Raw genomic sequence first — 19,893 nt, forward strand, 5'->3', positions numbered from 1 at the left:
AAATTATATTAAATATATGGTAAGTGGAGCTATACTCAGCAAACTTTTAAGAATAGCAGATGCTTGATATATATTTGTAAAATAAATTTTGTGAAATTTCAGATACATTGTAGCTGCTAGAAACTTTCTCCTAATATTAACATTTTACATAACCATGGTACATTTATCAAAACAAATAAATAAGCATTGGTGAATTACTATTAACTGAAGATTTCACTAATTTCTCCATGAACATCTTTTTTGTGTTCTAGTTTCTAATCTGGGATACTACATTGCATTTAGTCATTAGATATCTTTAGTCTCCTCTGATCTGTGACAATTCCTATGTCTTTATTTCAAATAACCTTATCACTTTTGAAAGAAGTAGTCAAGTGCAACATAGAGTATCCCTAAGCGTTGATTTGTCTGATGGGTTTGTCATGTGTAGACTGGGATCAGAGGTTTTATTTAGGGAAGAATTCCACCGGCGGGGGTGGGGGGGAGTGGCCTCAGAACAGCATGTCAGAGGCCACCTGACATCAACGACACATCCCTGCTTCTGTTAAGTTGATGATGTTAATGTTGGCCAGATGTCACCACTGTAAAGTAGTTTTCTCTTTTCATGCTTAGTTTTTTCAAAGTAAGTTACTCTTTTAGCCCACACTTAAGTAAAAGAGAATCAAGCTCTCCTTTCTAGAGATAAGAATATCTACATAGATTATTTGGAATTCTGTAAGGAAGGCGTATCTCCATTTTATTTTATTTTTTAATTTAAGATGTAGCAATTTCACTGTTGTATACAATTTACATTATATTTCATGATTCTACTTTTCTAGTTTTAAACCTAACTGGCTTGCTTACACATTTGTTTTTTGTTTTTTGTTTTTTTGTTTTTTGTTTTTTGTTTTTTGAGAGCCTGAGTGAATGAGAATAAAGAAGAGGTCATATTGTTTTTTAAATGTGTTTTCCTCACTGGTCTATTAGAATCCAAACGGCAGAACAAACCATGTGGCTATTCAAGAGGCAGTCATGGCAGGAGGAAGTTTGATGTCCCAGGATGGACCTAGAAAATGACCAGTTTTACACCTAATAGATTGGATAAAGTGTATCAGTACACTTCATTAAAGATATTCATGTTCCAAGACAGGGAGATACGACAGCCAAAAAATAATTATCTTGAGCATTTTGAGATGTAACCAAACACAGCCGTTTCTTTTTTGCATGCAGACAGTTGGACTCTAACGAATTGAAGCTACATTCCACAAACAGGGAACATGTTTTCTAAAAGCCTCAGCTTCAAGGGATTTGAGTTTATGCTTTGGAAGGATGAAATAGCCTGCTCATTGTGACCTCAATGGGCAACAAGGGACTTATAGAGACAATAGATCCAGCACACATATTGGTCTATGGCCATTAAGTGCCTTATAAGTGAGTAACGAAACTTTAAAATCAATACAGATTTTTATGGGAAGCTAAAGAAGAGATTTTCAAATAAAGGGTAATATGTTCAAACAGATGAATTCCTGTAAGGATGTGGCTGGCTACATTCATGTTTTAGAATATGTTTTAGAAAGAGCATGGCTCTACTAACCCAAATGTAGAAAGTCTGAGTGATCTCAGCTTTATAAAATATATTGCTAATATCACATAGAAGATATTTATAGCATAAGAAAATTTCTCATGATGAGATAATGGATCAGGCAATTTTTTTAATAAATCCTCATGAATATTAGTAATATTATTAGAGTTATTACATAATAATTCTCAATTTACTGCTTAGAAAAGTCCGTTTAATGACAACTTGTACGTGTTAACACTGAGAGCGCTGAACTATGATTTCATCTGTAAGTGAAATATTTGGTTTTGAGCTACTTCACTTTTTTTTTTCTCCCTTTCATAAGTTCTGCCTAGATGAGACTAACGTTTTCCAACAATGAAATCATTCTTGCATCAGCTGACTTTTACCTACTCCATGTGGAGTTAGGCAGGGACATGACAGTTCACTTGGTGGTTTATGTTTGTCTTTGCTATCAAAAGTGACATACTGACAGCAGAGCAAGAAGTTCTTGCACTGAAAGTTCCTCTTAACCCATCAAAGTGTGCATAATCTCAAACAGAAATAGAAAGGGAAAAGTGACCCAAAAGTGACATGAGGTGATTGCCCGGGAATTTTGTTGATTCTTTGCATGAGTTTCTCTAAATGTCTCCTGCTCGCCATCCTCATGAACACGCTGGTGTAGACACCTTCAGCTCTCCCTGCATCCCTGGGTCCACCCACCTCCTACTAGGTCCCTATCTCTGCTGTGGGGCAGTCTGCAAATCCCTACTCAGAACTTCTTCCAGATTGAGCTTTCTAAAATCTAATCTGGTCATGCCACTCTTTGTCTTTAGTATTAGAAACCCTCTAATAGTTTCCTGTATCTCTCATGATGAAATTGAAATTCATCAGCATGACCTATGAAGTCCCTTAGAATCAGGGCTTTGCTCGCCTCTCCGCACTCCCTGACCTGGCCTCTCTGTGCACCTGTCACAATGAGCTACTTCCACTTTCCTGTTTTCAGACTACATTTCCCTAACCCTCTGCCTTACTGTTTTTTTGTGCACATTGCTCCTCCAACCTGAAAGATTCTCACCCAGTTTTAGGGGGAGATTCTCCTGTGTCTTCAAGTGATTTGCGTTCCCTTTAGGTGTTCCCATAGCCACTTCACATGCATCTCATTATTGCACATTTGTACTCTTTTCTGTCTGTCTTCTTGTCTGTCTTCTCCACCAGATAGAAACTGCTTGGTTAGGAGCTATGCTCTTAATTACTACATTCTCAGTAAACAGCAGACATGTATTAAATATTTGCTAAATACACGTCGAAGTTATGTTTGCAAGTATGTCATCATTTAATGACGTATTTGAAGAACACACTCCCAACTATTTTCCTGGTGCATACATTTCTCCAAGTTAATAATGCATTAACATTTATAAAATAATTATTTGGAAAAATTACAGACAAGATTTCATTAAAAATGTATCAGCTTCTCTTTCGCAGTTTCTTTACAAGGTTTCACAACTTTTTTCAAAATTATATTTTAGATCGATAATTTCATAATCTCAGTTTGAGAATCTAGGAATTTTGATGAAATTTTTATCAACGATGATTGAGAGATGTTACAGATACACAAAAGTAGTTGCAATTGACTTTTCTAGTGAAAACATTCAAGTAGGGTTTTCTTACATACAGAGAAACTGTAAAGAAGTGTAAGAAAATGATTACCTCCAAATTTGGTAGTTATCTGTGGAGGAAGGAAAGAGATGTGAGTGTGGAGAGAAATCTTTTGGGTAAGTATATGAATAATTCCTATATTACCATATTAAATTTTATACACATTATGTATCAATCTTTTGTGCCTAAGCTATTTTTAATAATAAAAATAAAATAAGTAAAACATAAAATTTCAAGGCAGAATTAATAGAGCCTTTGGTAAATTGGTGTCATATAAATATCAGAGTGCCACACCTTTTTCCAAAGCAATCTTAGTAGAGATAAAAACAATGTCAAGGGTTAGAATTATAAATATACCATAGAGATTTTCAAAGAAAGAAAGTAAAAGAAAGAGAGAGGGAAGGTATTGGAAGGAAGGAAGGAAGGAGGAAGAAAAGGATGGAGGAAGGAAAAAAGGAGAAAATTGTCAGGGAGGAGAAAGAGACAAAAAAGTAGGAAAAGAGAAAAAATAGTTCTATCACTTTTAAAATTTCAAAGAAGAGAGGACTCTTCTCAACATCTGGAACTGCGTTTATGAGACTGCGAAATGCAGATCATGATTCTTGTTCTGAGAAGGTGCAAAAAACTCTGTTCTTATTCTGAGACGTGCAAAAGTTGAATATTTTAATCACAATTAAAAATAAAGAAAACGAAGAAAAATATAAGTGTTACTGAATGGATTATGACACTTGTATAATAACCTTCCTATTTAGCTGTTATTCAGTTTAACCATTCTACAAATGTGTTCTGGTGGACAACTACACAGTTCCATGCACTTTGGCAGAGGATGTCTTAATCTCCTCTAACACTCCCTCTATTACAGTTGTTGGAGTTACAGTTGTTTCCTGTTTTAGGAAAACAACCCATTGCACTGACTCTGGTTTGACTTGGTTCTCTGTGGCACTTTAAATGTCAACTTGCAGAGCCCTTTGATTGAATGTGTTTAACCAGATCTGTGAAGAGTTTTTCTTGGACAATCACAGATTATTCAGCTATTCTAGACCTGATAGTTTTAGCTAAAATACAAATGGATAAAATAAAAGGGCAGCCAATTAACACTCTTTTAATATTTTTAAGATTTTTTTCTTCTAATGGTCTTCACAGAAAAATATACTATCCCCTGTTAATAAAAGAGGTTCTAACAAGAAGGATGCCAATCAAGAATATTTCCCTCTAACCCTAATCTATTATGAACATCTGGATTATAAATTAATTTTCCTTAGCTTGTGTAGATATTTGTGGTCTTTTTCCAGTGCTGTATCTGTTAGAATTCTCAGTCTTAAGTTTGATTTAATGGGTTCATTGCATTTTTAAACTTCATATGGCTTTTATTGATGAATATTTACAAAACTCCTTTATAAAAGCTCAATTCTCCACAGTTTACTTATAGTGGTGGGAGTAATACTTTGGTATTGTCTCTATTTAAAATGGTAAAAACACATTTTATCCCAATGGTATGTGATCTTTTGACCTTGTCACTCCATCAAAATGCTGAAAAACCACTACATTAGTCACTCTTAACAGGACTTCTCAAACTAATATAGGAAGTTATGGGGTGCAGCATCGTTACATGAGGTTTCTTTATAACTTCTGAGTACCTGACCATCCAGGTCACTGTGGAATATATATCCATTATGGAAAAGAAGAAGAGAAAAAGGAGGAAGAGAAGAAATAGAAGGAGAAGGAGGTGGAGGAGGTGGCAAAAGTCTCATAAACTATAGCACTTTGGTAATAGTTCCATCGAGGTGATGGAATTGAGGTTTATTCTAGGGACCCTTATTGCGAGCCCAGGCTCCAGAGTGTTGTAAGTTTTATAACAGTGTGATGTAATTGATGGTCTGCACTGCAAATGTTAAAAATTCCTGCAAACTGTGGGCATTTTATGTAGTGATTTTTGTTTCTGAAATGTGTGAAGTCATATTCTAACTATTTTCAGATGCACATCCACCTTAAACATAAGGTGGCATTTTTCAGAACCATGTATTACCATCAGATGTGAGCAGAAGGCACAGGGGATCTCAGATCAGGCAAATGAAAAGGAGATGCTGAGAAGGGGAACAGAAATGCAAAATAGTTAGAAAGGCAAATCTATGGAAGAGGAAAAGTTAGTCCATGCTGAATCAAAATAAGACTACGAAGAGTGAATTAAATAAAAAGTGACCGTCAGAAGCTTCCATATAGGTGTGTCTTCATAACTCCTTCAATTATTTTGGCTTGTTTACACTGACAACTAAATCTCTGAATACCCAGAGGAAACCTAATACCAAAAGAATGTTTACTGGCCACCTTTTCTAAGACTTTTTTTTCTTGAGCCCAGAAGTACACCTACTCATAACTCACACATCAATTCTGCCATGTCACTACGTTTCTTAAACACTCCCACCCAGTTCACTTCTTTCAATAATTATTTGACCACATTCCTGTCCCTGGCAGCAGTCAAACCAACAGTGACAACACCACCTCCACTCAACTGTAGACCCTCTCAAATACTGCTTTCTGCCTTTGTCACTTTGTTTATTTTTTAATCTGCATATGAATGTTTGGGGTCCCATTCTCAGATCTGTGTTCTTGAAGAATAACGTCAATGAAATGATAATTTTTTTTAAATAGTGACATTTTATCAATGGTCAAAAATAAATAAACCTTCTTAATACCTCATAATAAATGTAATAAAAATAAAATTATATTATTAAAATGTTAAAAATTTGAAATTTGGTCAGGTCTAGTGACATGGTTGTTGGCAATATAGTTAGGAAATTATAAAACATGCTAAATAATAAAAATATTATTAATACTATTTTAGTTATATTTTATTAATTTTATTTTAATTCTATTCTAAAATGGAAAATGTAAAAATGAATAAAGGTAAACCTTTTTTCAAAATGGAGTTGGGAAGCCCTGAAGGGGGAGCTCTTATGCAGGTACCACTCATGGACGTTTACTTCAAGTACGCATCAGGAAGAAAACATACTTTACACATCTCAGCAGGCAGAAGGAAGATTTTCTCCTTGTCCAGCAACAATCCAGGCAATGGGAAACGGGCACCGCTCAACTAATGAGAAGCCACCACAACTCCAATCTCTCTCTCTCCTGGAACTTTCATTCAATATAGCCCCTTCCAACTTTCCCCTTTCCCCTATAAAATAATGCTTCTATCCTTTGTTCTCAGGGCTTGCCTGAGGCTCACCATTATTTGGATGTCCCAATCTACCATTTTTCTCCTATTCCTGAATAAACTCCGTTTTTGCTGGCTAAACCACTTATCTTTTTTGTTTTAAAGGTTAACAAGGGCCATGCCTAAGGTTTCACCTACAAGTGAAATAAAATACGTCTTACATATAGCACTATGAAATTTCAATGTTGACACATCCCTAGCCTGGCAACTTTGATATTTCAGGCTACCCATGTTATCATACAAATTTCAGGACAACCTCACCTTCTTTGTCATTAGGTTATTTATGCTGTATTTTTTATCTAGATCCTTCACCCAAGAATATTAAGAGTTCTTACTTAGAATAAATCAGTTTAGTAGACTTGAAATGTTCAAAATGTCACATTATAGTTTTATTTTGTTTTGTTTTGTTTTTCTAAATAAAAACCTACTGACCAAAGGTGTTGAGCAGCAACTTTTCTGTTTTATGGGTACGGGGTTGCATAAGGAAACAGGAGGTCATTCAACATATTAATAAATAACCCTTACAGATAAGGGAGGTCCAGATAGAGAGGACATTTTAAATAGGACAGTGGTTAGCTGGTTTTCACAGACACTGTGCAAGAAGAAATATTTTTCTCATGGTCAGTCCTCACCATCTCCTCTCACTGTCTCCCTTTTTTCTTCTTGTCTTTCAACATTAATGTAGTTTTAATTTCAGTTAATAATAGTCAAAAGACACAAAATATAAATCACTTGAGTAACAGTGAGGACAAACTGCCTAATTCACAAATTTATATAAAATTTACTCTATTGGTTTACTATCATCAATTACAAATATTACTATAGAAATTTTATAATCTTGCTCTGGCGAGGAGAAAATTACTGCCAGGAAAAAATTGCTCATATAATAAAAATTAGAGGGTGGTAAAGAAACATATATCAAAAAAAAAAAAAAAACCACAACTCTTGGCAGATACAAACTACTATGTACAGAATAGATAAACAAGGTCCTACTGTATAAAAGAGGGAACCTCATTCAATGGCATGTAGTAACCTGTAATGAAAAAAATCTGAAAAGTATATATATATATATATAACTGAATCACTATTCTGTACATCAGAAACTAATATAACATTGTAAATCAACTATACTTCAATGAAAAAATTAAAACAAAACAGAACAAAACAAACAAAACCCTCTTTACTCTATTTGGGAGTCATGAATGCCAGAAGGTGAATTGGCTCAAGAAAATAATAAAATGGATAACAAATGTCAGAGAATCTATAGTTTAAAAGAGGAAAAAGGTGCCAAGCACACGAGCAGCCTGGAGGCTGGCATGGACCCTGTGCGCTTTTCCGTGCTTGGGGGAGAGCAGGGATCTTTTGCCAAGTCTGCCTCACTGTCAGTGTCGTGGAGATTCTTCCTATGTTTATGGAGATTGTCCAGGTCTGGCTCAGATGCTGAAAGGGATGTACTGGCACCATTACAAATACGAAAGCCAGAAAGGAACAAGCTGGCAATGCTGAAATGTTGGTGTGAGAATTTAGCCAGCTTAGGGGAGAGGAGTGGGAAATTATGCCAACAAGGGCAACAAAATATTGCAACATAGCAATGCAGTGATTTGTGGATCATTTGGAAAAAGACCTTTTAGTAAAATGTCTACCTGGTCATGAAGGGCCATGGAGGCAAGTCCTACCTCCTTTATCAAACCAATTGTGAAGGCAATTGGGAAGGAATTTGTTCCTTTTTTAAACATTTTATTATTTTAATTTTTCTCCCAAACATATGAGACCTGGTTAAGACTGGTTCAGCTTCACAAAATAATCCACTGGGTTTTATATGCCACAGACACGGAAGCAAGCAAATCATTTCTAGTTAAATAAACATACATGTTAATGTTACTTAATAAGGAACTACCCCAAAATTTGCAGCTGTGCTGGAACCCCTGCTTCTTTTATATCAAGGAGAGAGGCCAGTGAGAAGTATTATGTATACCTTGGAAATTCATCTTCTTCTTCTATTTTACTTCTAGTTCTAGTAACAGAGCTTCTGGTAACAAATTAAAAAATTAAAATGCAGTGTAGTGTAGTTTTCAAGAGTATGAGCTTTTGAGTAAAATAGAGCTAAGTTCAATTTCTACCTTTGCTGCTTACGAGTCATAGGATTATTGGCAAGTTATTGAACTGTCCAAGCCCAAAACGTGCCATTAGTGTAACAGAAATAAAAGCAAACTTTTTAGTTTTAAAAGGATGAAATGAGAGAATGTATATTTAAAAAAATAACAAAGTAACTGGCATACAGTGAGTATCCCAAAAGGTTATTTTATCCATCTTAGCATTCAGAAATATTTATTGAACACATGACGGTCCAGACAGTGATTCAAGGGAATAACAGTCCTTGCTCTCAGGAAATCTAGTGAGAGAAGACAGGCAATAAAAAACATGGAAAAATAAAGAATATGTCAGATGTTGTGTACTCTAACATGGGCAGATGACGGACATATCTATGGATAGAAATTATTGGGCTAAAGGAATAAGCTTTTGTTTTTAGAAGACGTAGTCAAGAAAGAGCTCTATGCAAAGAGGATATCTGACCGTGTTCATAAAATATCTGGGGGAAAGAAAATTCTGTTGCAGGGAACAGCAAGTATAATTGTCCCAAAACAGGAGCATTGCATTATGTCTTTTTTTTTTTTTTTAATACATACCCTTTCCTGATGGGCAGACTTAAGTAGCTGTATATATGCTCTTAAACACATGCTATTTCTTTGGCCCAGAAGAGACTCCCTGGCTTCATGGCCATTTTGCCTACTTATCTTCTATTAATTTTTAAGATCTCAATTCAAATCCTCCCTCCTACCTCCTAGCCGCACAGGCTAGGTCAGGTCTCCCTGGACATAGTCTCACATCACTACATACCTTTCTTTTAAGTACTGCTCACATTTATCACACTTGTAATTTTGCATTTGTTTTTGTGTTTATGGGAATAAATCTGATTTTGGGCAGTGAATGCTAAGTTCCAGAAAGAAAGGATGTGTGTTAGTTATTGACTATCACCCTAATTCTGTGTTCAAAATATTGCCTGGAACAAAATACATTTTAATCAGTATTAATTGAATATATGGGTAACAAAGGAGTGAGTGCATAAATAAAGGTGAACATTTGTAAACTGAGACAATTCTATATGGTACCTAAAGCTTTAACTCATTTGGAAAAAATTAAATTAAAAAGACAACCTAATACTTATTTTCTCTATAGAACAGTAAACTTCACTGAATGGTACACCTAACTTTAATTAGCTATGTCTCTGGCATGGTCCAAAGTTCAAAAGGAAGTGAGAAAGTTCTAGAGGTCTCAGAGGAACCTAACAGCTTCCCCAGAAAATAGTACAAAGCAGATGCTCTTTAGCTGGTGGCTTAAAAAAACCCAGCTCAGATGCTTCCAAGGACATATTCATTAGCCTAGAATCATGACTCTGTATGAAAAGGAGGAATTAATGTTAAGTACTTATAATGTGCTTATTTCTTCATTTTAACCATGGCTGCTTCTGTATCAGAGATTCAACTATGCTCAAAGGAAGTAAACCTTCACATTTTAATAAAACTCACTTGGTCTTTTGTGTCATAGTAGATGCATAAAACACTCATGTCTTAGAGGAATTTAATTAACACTTAAAAAGAGATTAATTAATTAATTAAGCCATTGGTAGATAAACCAGGCAGAATCAGGCCCACTGCATTTCAACATGTTTCTTTAGCAAAACACATTACGTTGATGCATAAGTAATTTCCTATTAAAAGTGTAGACATTTCATGGATCACTGGAAACTTTTTAAATGAAATAATTTAATTCTCTTACATGCTATTTCTGAAGTAGAGCTATTGAAATTGCATTTTCTGAACATTGAAAATATGTAGTTAAGAAATTTAATAGGTGGCCTACTACATGGGGAAAAAAAAAATCCATCCTGGATTTTAAAAGTTTAAGCCTCGCTTGCTCATTTTCTACCAGTGTAACTTTGGCCACATTAATTAATCTTTGTTAAAATTAGCTTCTTCTACTTAAAATTTATATATTATCTGACATATATCTATCTTAGATATGTTTGTAAAAATCAAATGTAGATTTAATACATTGTATACCATATGTTTATATATATGTGTGTATCTATACATGTGCACACTCATTTTATATGTAACAGGTATTCTTATGCGAGACAATAAGTGTTTGTGATGTTACATGTCTATTAACACCCAGTCTTTATTTTTTTATTGAAGTATAGTTGATTTACAATATTGTGTTAGTTTCTGGTGTACCACAAAATGATTCAGTTATATATATGTGTGTATGTGTGTGTATATAGATATAGATATCTGCATTCTTTTTCATATTCTTTCCCTTTGTGTTTTATTACAAGATATTGGTTATATGTCCCTGTGCTATACAGTAGGACCTTGTTGTTCATCTATTTTATATTTAGTAGTTTGTATCTGCTAATCCCAAACTCCTAATTTATCCTTCCTCCCGCCTTTCCTCTTTGACAACCATAAATTTCTTTTCTATGCCTGTGAGTCTGTTTCTGTTTTGTAAATAAGTTCATTTGTGTCATATTTTTGATTACACATATAAGTGATATCATACAGTATTTGTCTTTCTCTGTCTGACTTACATCACTTAGTATGACAATCTCTAGGTACAACCATGTTGCTGCAAATGGCATTATTTTATTCTTTTTAATGGCTGAATAGTATTCCATTGTGTAAATATATCACAACTTCTTTATCCAGTCATCTGTCAGTAGACATTTAAGTTGCTTTCATGTCTTGGCTATTGTAAATAGTGCTGCTATTAACATTGGGGTGCATGTATCTTTTCAAATTAGAGTTTTTGCCTTTTTTGGATATTTGCCCAGGAGTGGGATTACTGGATCATATAGCAGCTCTGTTTTTAGTTTTTTGAAGAACCTCCATACTGTCTTCCATAGTGGCTGCACCAATTACATTCCTAACAGTGTAGGAGGGTTCCCTTTTCTCCACACTCTCTCCAGCGTTTTTTAATTGTAAACTTTTTAATGATGGCCATTCTGACCAGCTAACATCCAGTCTTGTAAAAACTAATGAACAGGGGTTGTGATATTAATTATAGTGTAGAAAATGATTATATAATGTCTAGTTTTATGCTCCCAGATTTACTGATGGAAAGCTAGTGATATCCATTTCCCCATCTATCAATCCGTTGACAAAGTTATAAAAATACAAAATAAGAGAACTCAGAGTTTCTACTACTAGAAGCATGAATAAAATCTTGAGGAAAATATGAGGGCCATTCAGAACTATCTCATGTATAATACTTCATCCCCATCTGCCACAGTTGAAGTACAACCTATATCTCTTCCTTTACGCTATGGAAAAATTCTTGTTATAAAATGCCATGACTAAATAGCTTTTAGCTAATTCTTCCCAGATTCCTTTCAAGATTTCACTTCCCAGAATCTTTTCCTGGGAATAGTTTGATCCTTTATTTTCTGGTTTCCAAAACACCAGTTGGGAAAAAGAAAAAAAATATATATATATATAATATATATATGTATATATCTAGATAGACAGATAGACAGATAGATAGATCAATCTTGGAAAAGCAATGAGAGTGGTAAATTTGCAGTCATTGGAGACAGAGAATTATAGTTAACTGCTTCAGGTAATTTAGGATTCTTTTTCCCCATGGTAAAACTAATCCATTATTCTTCCAGAGACAAGCCATATAAGTAAATGTGCCACATAAAAATTTAGGCAACCATGTGAATGACAGATGTGTTAACTTGATTATGGTAAATACTTCCCAAGGTATACATATATCAAATCATTGTATTGTGTACTTTAAGTATTTGCAATTTTATTTGTTAATTTTACTTCAGTAAAACTGAGAAAAAAGAACACAAATAGTATTCAGAAAATGCAACATGAGCAAAGATACGGAGGAAATACTGAAGATAAAGTCAATAATCCTAACTTTTCCATGTTGGGAAACATTAGTAAATATAGCTATAAATGTATATAAGAATAAAAGATATGAGTATCAGATCAGGTGCTTAAAATATATTCATTAAATATAGAAAACAAAGAACAGTGATAGAGAATATTTCAACAAATGTGTTACTTACTATATTCCCAGAGCTTGAAACTACCATTACCTTCATTTTCCTTGTCTTTCTACTGAATTAATGCTTGAAAGGCTTAGCCACAATTTGAAAGCAATAGACAAAGAAAATAGAGCAATGAGATAATGAAATGAAATGAGAAATGAAAACAAGGGAAGAAGTAGGCAAGTAAAAAATTTAAAAGTTTTATTTGGAAATTTGTGAAACTGAGTACACATCTAGAGGAGCATGAAGTAGAGCATATGACTTGGAATGTAAAGTATATTATACTCCAAATATATGCCCAGGAATGGGATTGCTGGATCATATGATAAGCCAATTTTAATGTTTTAGGGAACCTTCATACTGTTCTCCATAGTGGCTATACCAGTTTACATTCTCACCAATAGTGTAGGAGGGTTTCCTCTTCTCCACACCGTCTCCAGCATTTATTATTCACAGACTTTTTAAAGATGGCCATTCTGACTGGTGTGAGGTGATACCTCACTGTTGTCTTGGTATTTGAAAAGACACATGCACACTGACGTTCATAGAAGAAATATTTATAACAGCCAAGACATGAAAACAACCTAAGTGTCCATTGACAGATGACTGATTGGCTAAAGAAGATGTGGTAAATATATATATATATATGTGGTATATATATATACACAATAGAATACGACTCAGCCATGAAAAAAGATGAAATAATGCCATTTGTAGCAACATGGATGGACCTAGAGATTATCATATTAAGTGAAGTAAGTCAGACAGAGAAAGACAAATATCATATGATGTCACTTATATGTAGAATCTAACAAAATATATAAATTTTATTTACAAACCAGAAATAGACTCACAGACATAGAAAACAAACTGTGGTTACCAGGGGGGAAGCGGGGGGAGGGATAGATTAGGAGTTTGGGATTAGTAGATGCACATTACTATATATAAAATAGATAAACAACAAGCAGCCACTGTATAGCACAGGGAATTATATTCAATGTCTGGTAATGAGCTGTAACAGAAAAGAATCTGAAAAAAATGTATGTATATGTATAACTGAATTGTTTTGCTGTACACATGAAACTAACATTGTAAATTGACTAGACTTCAGTAAAAAATAAGAATAAAAAATAAATTATACTATACTTGAGATTCATAGTAAATAATATAGTTGAGAATCATTGAATAAATATCATTAAAGCCCATAATTTCATTTCCTAAGCAAAATTTTGCTTTGCTAGTCCTAGCCACTGAGGGTAGAGAGAAGTCCATTTTTGAAAAATTGAGTGTCTTTAAATATCTACCAAAATATAAATAAAAATAAACTCTAAATTCCTCAAGAGCCTGGCCAATGTCTAACTCATTTTTTCAATACTCGATACCTGGGGCAAAGCCTGGCCAAAACAAGTAAACAAAAGGAGCATATATTAAATAAACATAAATTATAATCAAATCTCTGAAATATACATAGAACTAATTTATATAGATTTTGTTTCAGATGACACTATTGTAAGGTTACTATAATTTGAATTACCACCAGAACTACTGTGATCTTTTATCAGCTCTTCTGAAACCCTCTTTTTTAAATTTATTTTTTAAATTGAAGTATAGTTAATTTACAATGTTGTGTTAGTTTCTGGTGTAAACAAAAGTGACTCATTTTATATACATATATATATATATGTATATATATATGTGTGTATATATATATATATATATATATTTTTTTTTTTTTAGTATTCTTTTCCATTCTGGTTTATTACAGGATATTGAATACAGTTCCTTGGGCCATACAGTAGGACCTTGCTGTTTATTTTATATATAGTAGTTTGTATCTGCTAATCCCCAAATCCTAATTTATCCTTCCCCTACCCTCTTCACCACTGGTAACCTTATATTTGTTTACTATGTCTGTGAGTCTGTTCCTGTTTTGTAAATAAGTTTGTAAATAATCATATTGTAGATTTCACATGTAAGCGATATCATACGGTATTTATCTCTTTCTAACTTACTTCATCTAGTATGATAATCTCTAGGTCCATCCCTGTTGCTGAAACCCTCTTCCAGCTCACTTTCTGTTCCGCATTTTGCTATAATCTTACTCTTTAGTCGACTCACTGTTCTTTCATAAAGTGTGCTAATGTATTTCCTAACTCAGTAATTGTTAATTCTCTCCAAGTTACTGACTTATTTATGTAGTCCAAAGTTGCAGCTCTATTCCCACAAATTTAAAAGGTTAAAATTCTCAATTTAAAACCATACCTTAAAAGCAAACCAGGTTTGGCCAATCGCTAGTAGTTTATTTTATTTTTCTGAGAACCACCTAAGAACAATTTAAGAGCACTTTGGAAAAAGATGGTGATATGATCTGAAACAGATCACTCCTCTCCACCTCTGGAGTTCCTAATTAAAGTGCCAAGAGAATATGCAAGATTAAAAACCACCACAATAAAAACAGTAACAATAATAACCTGAAATTTTTCTATAACTTGATGGAATAAAATTGTAGTAAGCCCTTGAGGCCTGCAACCACAGTTTTCTTCCTGTGAAAAATCAATGTTTAGTTATAAGTAGATAAAGTTTCTTGTACGTTCAGTTATATAGGCAATTCAAAAGAGGTGAGGATTCGAAGTTAGAGTTGGTAGGAGATTGGTCAGGAGATACACCTTTTGGTCACCTTGCTGCTGAAGTGTTGAAGTTCACCAAAAACAGTGGTAAAGACACACCCTGGGTGTTTGTGTGTACATATGCCCATACACACCTGTGTTGAAGGTTTGTCAGTGTGCTGTGGGACAGAATAAGCACATGACCTAAATCTGGACAAGGGGGTAGGGATGTTTCCCTTACCAACAGGACAGAATTGAACCTACTTCTGGTTCCAGATCCTACCATCACTATAACATGCCACCAGGTGGCCAAGCCTTGGATGGGTAACCTATGACAGAGCATTGCAATTGACCTTTTAAATGAAAAAATACATGTATTTTAAATTCATAGAAACCTACTGACATCCAGGTATATACACATATACACAGACACACAAATATATACATACCCACATAGACATATACGTAAGTACAGAGAATAATATACCTAGCATTAATGAATGAAAACAATTTAATATTTGCCTCAGATATTCATGTTTTAATTTTAATACGGATATGGTAAATACTCCTTGCATTCTCACCCTTGCATTCTCAGCCTTGACAGAGGCAACCAAACTCCTACTATGAATTTGGCATGTCTGTCTCTTGCTCATGTTTGAGCAGTAATCATTAGTGATTTTGTTTTAGAGTTTCACTTAGAATCTAGAACATAGAATGCGTCATTTTTCAATTGCTTCAAATGTTTTGCAATGTGAATATTTAGCTATATATCTAGGTCAATATTTAATCACCTCTGAGAGTAGAGCCTCTGAATGTTACATGTTTTATTTATCCTTTTCACTACAAATGGGTAATCTGGGAATTTTTTTAATATTAAAAGGCCCTACAAGGTCTGACCTACTGGTACTACTTCAATCACATTGGCTACAATTCTCCCTCTTGTTTATTTTGCTCCAGTGTCATTGGCCTCCCTGAAGTTTCTCAAAAATATGAGAGATTGTTGTTTTAAGCCATTAAATTTTAGGGTGGTTCATTTTTTGGTAATAAATAACCAAAGAATAAGCTCTTTAAAAATCTTCACCATCCTTGATTACATCAGAACCTTAGATTTGGTTGCTATTGTGAATGGCTCACCATTGATCTGTTATTGCATGTATAAAAATTACTTGTTTTGTGTGTGTTAGTCCTATATCAGGTAATCTTGCTAAATTCCCTTTTTATTTCAAATAGATTGTGTTTCCTCTTGGATTATCTATGTAAATAAGCATATATGTGTCTACAAATAGTAGGGGATTTGACCCTTTCTATTCTTTGTGTATCATATTTTTCTTTTCTTATTGCACTCATTTGGACATAAGTAAAATGTTGAATACCGACGGTGATAACAAGCAACCTTGCCATATTCTTGCTTGTAATGGAAAAAAATTCTTTTTTTTAAATTATTTACTTTTTATTGAAGTACAGTTGATTTGCAATATTATATTAGTTTCAGGTGTACAGCATAATGATTCAATATTTTTTATAGATTATACTCCATTTAAAGTTATTAAAAGATAACAACTATATTTCCCCATTCCTTATCTATTTTATACACAGTAGTTTGTATCTCTTAATCCCACACCAGTATTTTTCCCTTCCTCCCTTCCCTCTCCTTACTGATATCCACTAGTTTGTTCTCAATATTTGTGAGTCTGTTTCTGCTTTGTTATATACATTCATTTGTTTTAGTTTTAGATTCCACATCTAAGTGATAATATACAATATTTGTCTTTGTCTGACTTATTTCTCTAAGATTAATACTATTCAGATCCATCTACACTGTTACAAATGGCAGAATTTCATTCTTTTTTATGGCTGAGTAATAGTCCATTGTGTACATATACCACACTTTCTTTATCCATTCATCTGTTGGTGGACACTTAGGTTGCTTCCATATCTTAAACCCTTTTAATATTTAACGTTAAGTATCTAGTAATTTTTTTTAGAAATTTCCTTTATCAGATTGTGGTGGACTATCCCTGCCTACTGCACCAAAACCTCAAGTTAATCTTGTGAGGAGAGCTGATGATTCTCAGCCATAGACTAAAAAGGGATCAATACAGAACCCATTTTCTGAGCTTTTTGAATAAACCAGACAAAGGCCATCTTACATCAAGTGTGTCTATATAACAATTAAGAGGCATGAGGCTATTTGGGATGCACTCATGTATGTCATGTATCTTTAATTTCATTTTTATCTTTTACATTGCTGGTTGGTTAATGTGAGAATAAAATAAAATGAAAATAATCATAAATGAGATCAAGTTCTCATTCTCTCCAGTACTAAATCTGAATAAGCATCAAGATATGGCGTAGTTCACAGGTGAAGGATGGTACCTTCTATTCCTGGTTTTCCAAGTGTTTACCTAGAATGGTTATTGACTTTTGTCCAATTTTTTATTTATATCTTTCCTGATTATTTTGTTGTGTTGTTGTTGTTGTTATTGTTATTATTATTATTATTAATTTTAACCTGATAATATGGGACATTATGTAATGTGGAAAATTATGTTAACAGAATTTTTAATATTGAATTATTTTTACATTACTGAGATAAGTCATTCTTGGTCATCATATATTACTATTTTTATACAGTATGGAATTTGATTTAGTAATTCTTTAATTTAAGAATATTATATCTAATTTTATAAATGAAATTAAACTATACTTTTAATTTCATTTTATTATCTGTTTTCACTTAGTTTAATTTGCATGTTTTTTCAATCATTGCCAAATAATTATTAAATAATTTAATTTTTTCCCACTTAATGTCATATTACCTCCCAAAAATGAAATGAGTAACTTTCTCTGTCTTCTTAATCTATGAAAAAAAGTTGAATAAAATAAGGCTGACTCATTTCATAATATTTGATAAACTCTTTTTAGGTTATTTTTAAGTTGTTCTATAATCTAGCTTTTTGGTTATAAACCTTTTATTTGTTCTTTTCATTGACTCATCAAATGCTTGCCTTTTTTTTTTTTTTTTTTTTTTTGGTGGGTTATAAATTTGCTAGTGAGCTCATCTTACTTGAGGATTTGCATGTGACCTAGGTCTCCTTTTAATTGTATTTCATTTTTACTTCAGCCATGTACTGAGAAAATTTTCACATCACAGTCTGGGCTAGAGGTTCTATTCCTGTAAAGATAATGAGATCTTGCATTTCCCCTTCCTAACTAGGGACTTTAGCCCCAGGACTGTCTGAATGGTTTCATGTGGAGCCATGAACAGCAGAGCAGGTTGTTTCTAACGCAGATCTCATAGACAGACAAAAGTTTTTATGGCTCCTGATTTTATGTAGAGAACTAGTTCCATCTCTGCCTTTAATCGTAAATGACTTCAGTACCTCCTAACTGGTCTCCCTGTTTCTGCTGGCGCCCTTAACTCTTCTCTGTAGGGCAGAGAATTTAGCTTCTAAAACAATAAATCAGGTAATGCCACACCTTTATTAAATCCTCTAATGGATTTTTATCTCACTTAAAATAAAATTCGAACTTCTTAACAGGAGCCACAGCGCGTCCTACATTCTCTGATGCCCTCAGACCACTCTAAGGTCACCATTGTCTGCTGTGCTCCAGGCTCTTAAATTTTCTTTGTCTGAAAAAATAAAGCTACTGATAGCTAGGGGCATTTGACCTTGCCCTTCTCTCTCTTTGGAATGTTTCAAGCTAGACTTTTTCTATGGGGGCTACTTTGCTACGTTTTCGTCTCAGATCTCTATCAAGCCATTTTGCTTAGTTTCTTTCATTCCATTCACGGACATTGTCTTGTTTATTTACTATCTCTCTCATACAATATAAATTTATTTAGGGAAAGACTTATTTTGTATACTTCTATATTCAAAACAACTAGAATAGTGCCTTGAATATTCAAACCAGTAGACACCATATACATTAAACAAGTTCTATTAAAATTGGAAGTAACCTCACTATTGAGTAAATAGCAAAATTATTTAAAAGAGACAAATGAAATATTTTCACCAGTTTAAATGTTTTAATAATGTGAAAAAGTGTACTATGATTTTTATTGGACATTATAGAATACCAAATTAAACATTATGAAATGTGGTACAATCATACCTATAAAAATCATGCATGTTTGTAAAAAAGAAGTGCATGAAAATAAAAGTGATTTATTATGTGAGAAAATTCAAATTATAGATAGTTTTACTTACTGTCTTTTTGAATTTTGTTTTTCAAAATTTCAATAAAATATTCATTTGGTAATAAAATTAAACAATAAATATGTTGGGAAAAAAGTTAATTTTTAAAAATCTTCATTGATTTCTCCTCTGTCATTGATTCTGTTAGGTAGTTTAGGTAGAAATGAGCACTGGGCAGGGGGAGAGGAAGGGGAAAGGAACAACCCAGAACATAAGGAACCTGAGCTGTCAATCAATTAGGTCACAAAACCGGGATATAAAAACAGGGAAAACAAAGGAACAGAGCCATTTGTCCTCTCTTGGGTTGGCCCGCTCCCAATTCTCAGGAGTGTACCGTCTTTCACTATTTTTTTTTTTACTTCACCAATAAAAATCTTGCTTATATCATGCTTTCTGTCTCTTGTGAAAAATTCTTTTTTCAGGTGACTAAGAACCGAAGGAATTATTTATTATTTCCCTTTTCCCAGTCACATTAATTTTGGTGTCATGACTCAGATTGCGTGCTTAAACCTAATCTTTCCTCCTTCATTTCCCTCTCCCTCCCCGAGGCCAGACAGCGG

This window comes from Camelus ferus, chromosome 13, assembly GCF_009834535.1.
Source record: "Camelus ferus isolate YT-003-E chromosome 13, BCGSAC_Cfer_1.0, whole genome shotgun sequence".
NCBI classification, from domain to species: domain Eukaryota; kingdom Metazoa; phylum Chordata; class Mammalia; order Artiodactyla; family Camelidae; genus Camelus; species Camelus ferus.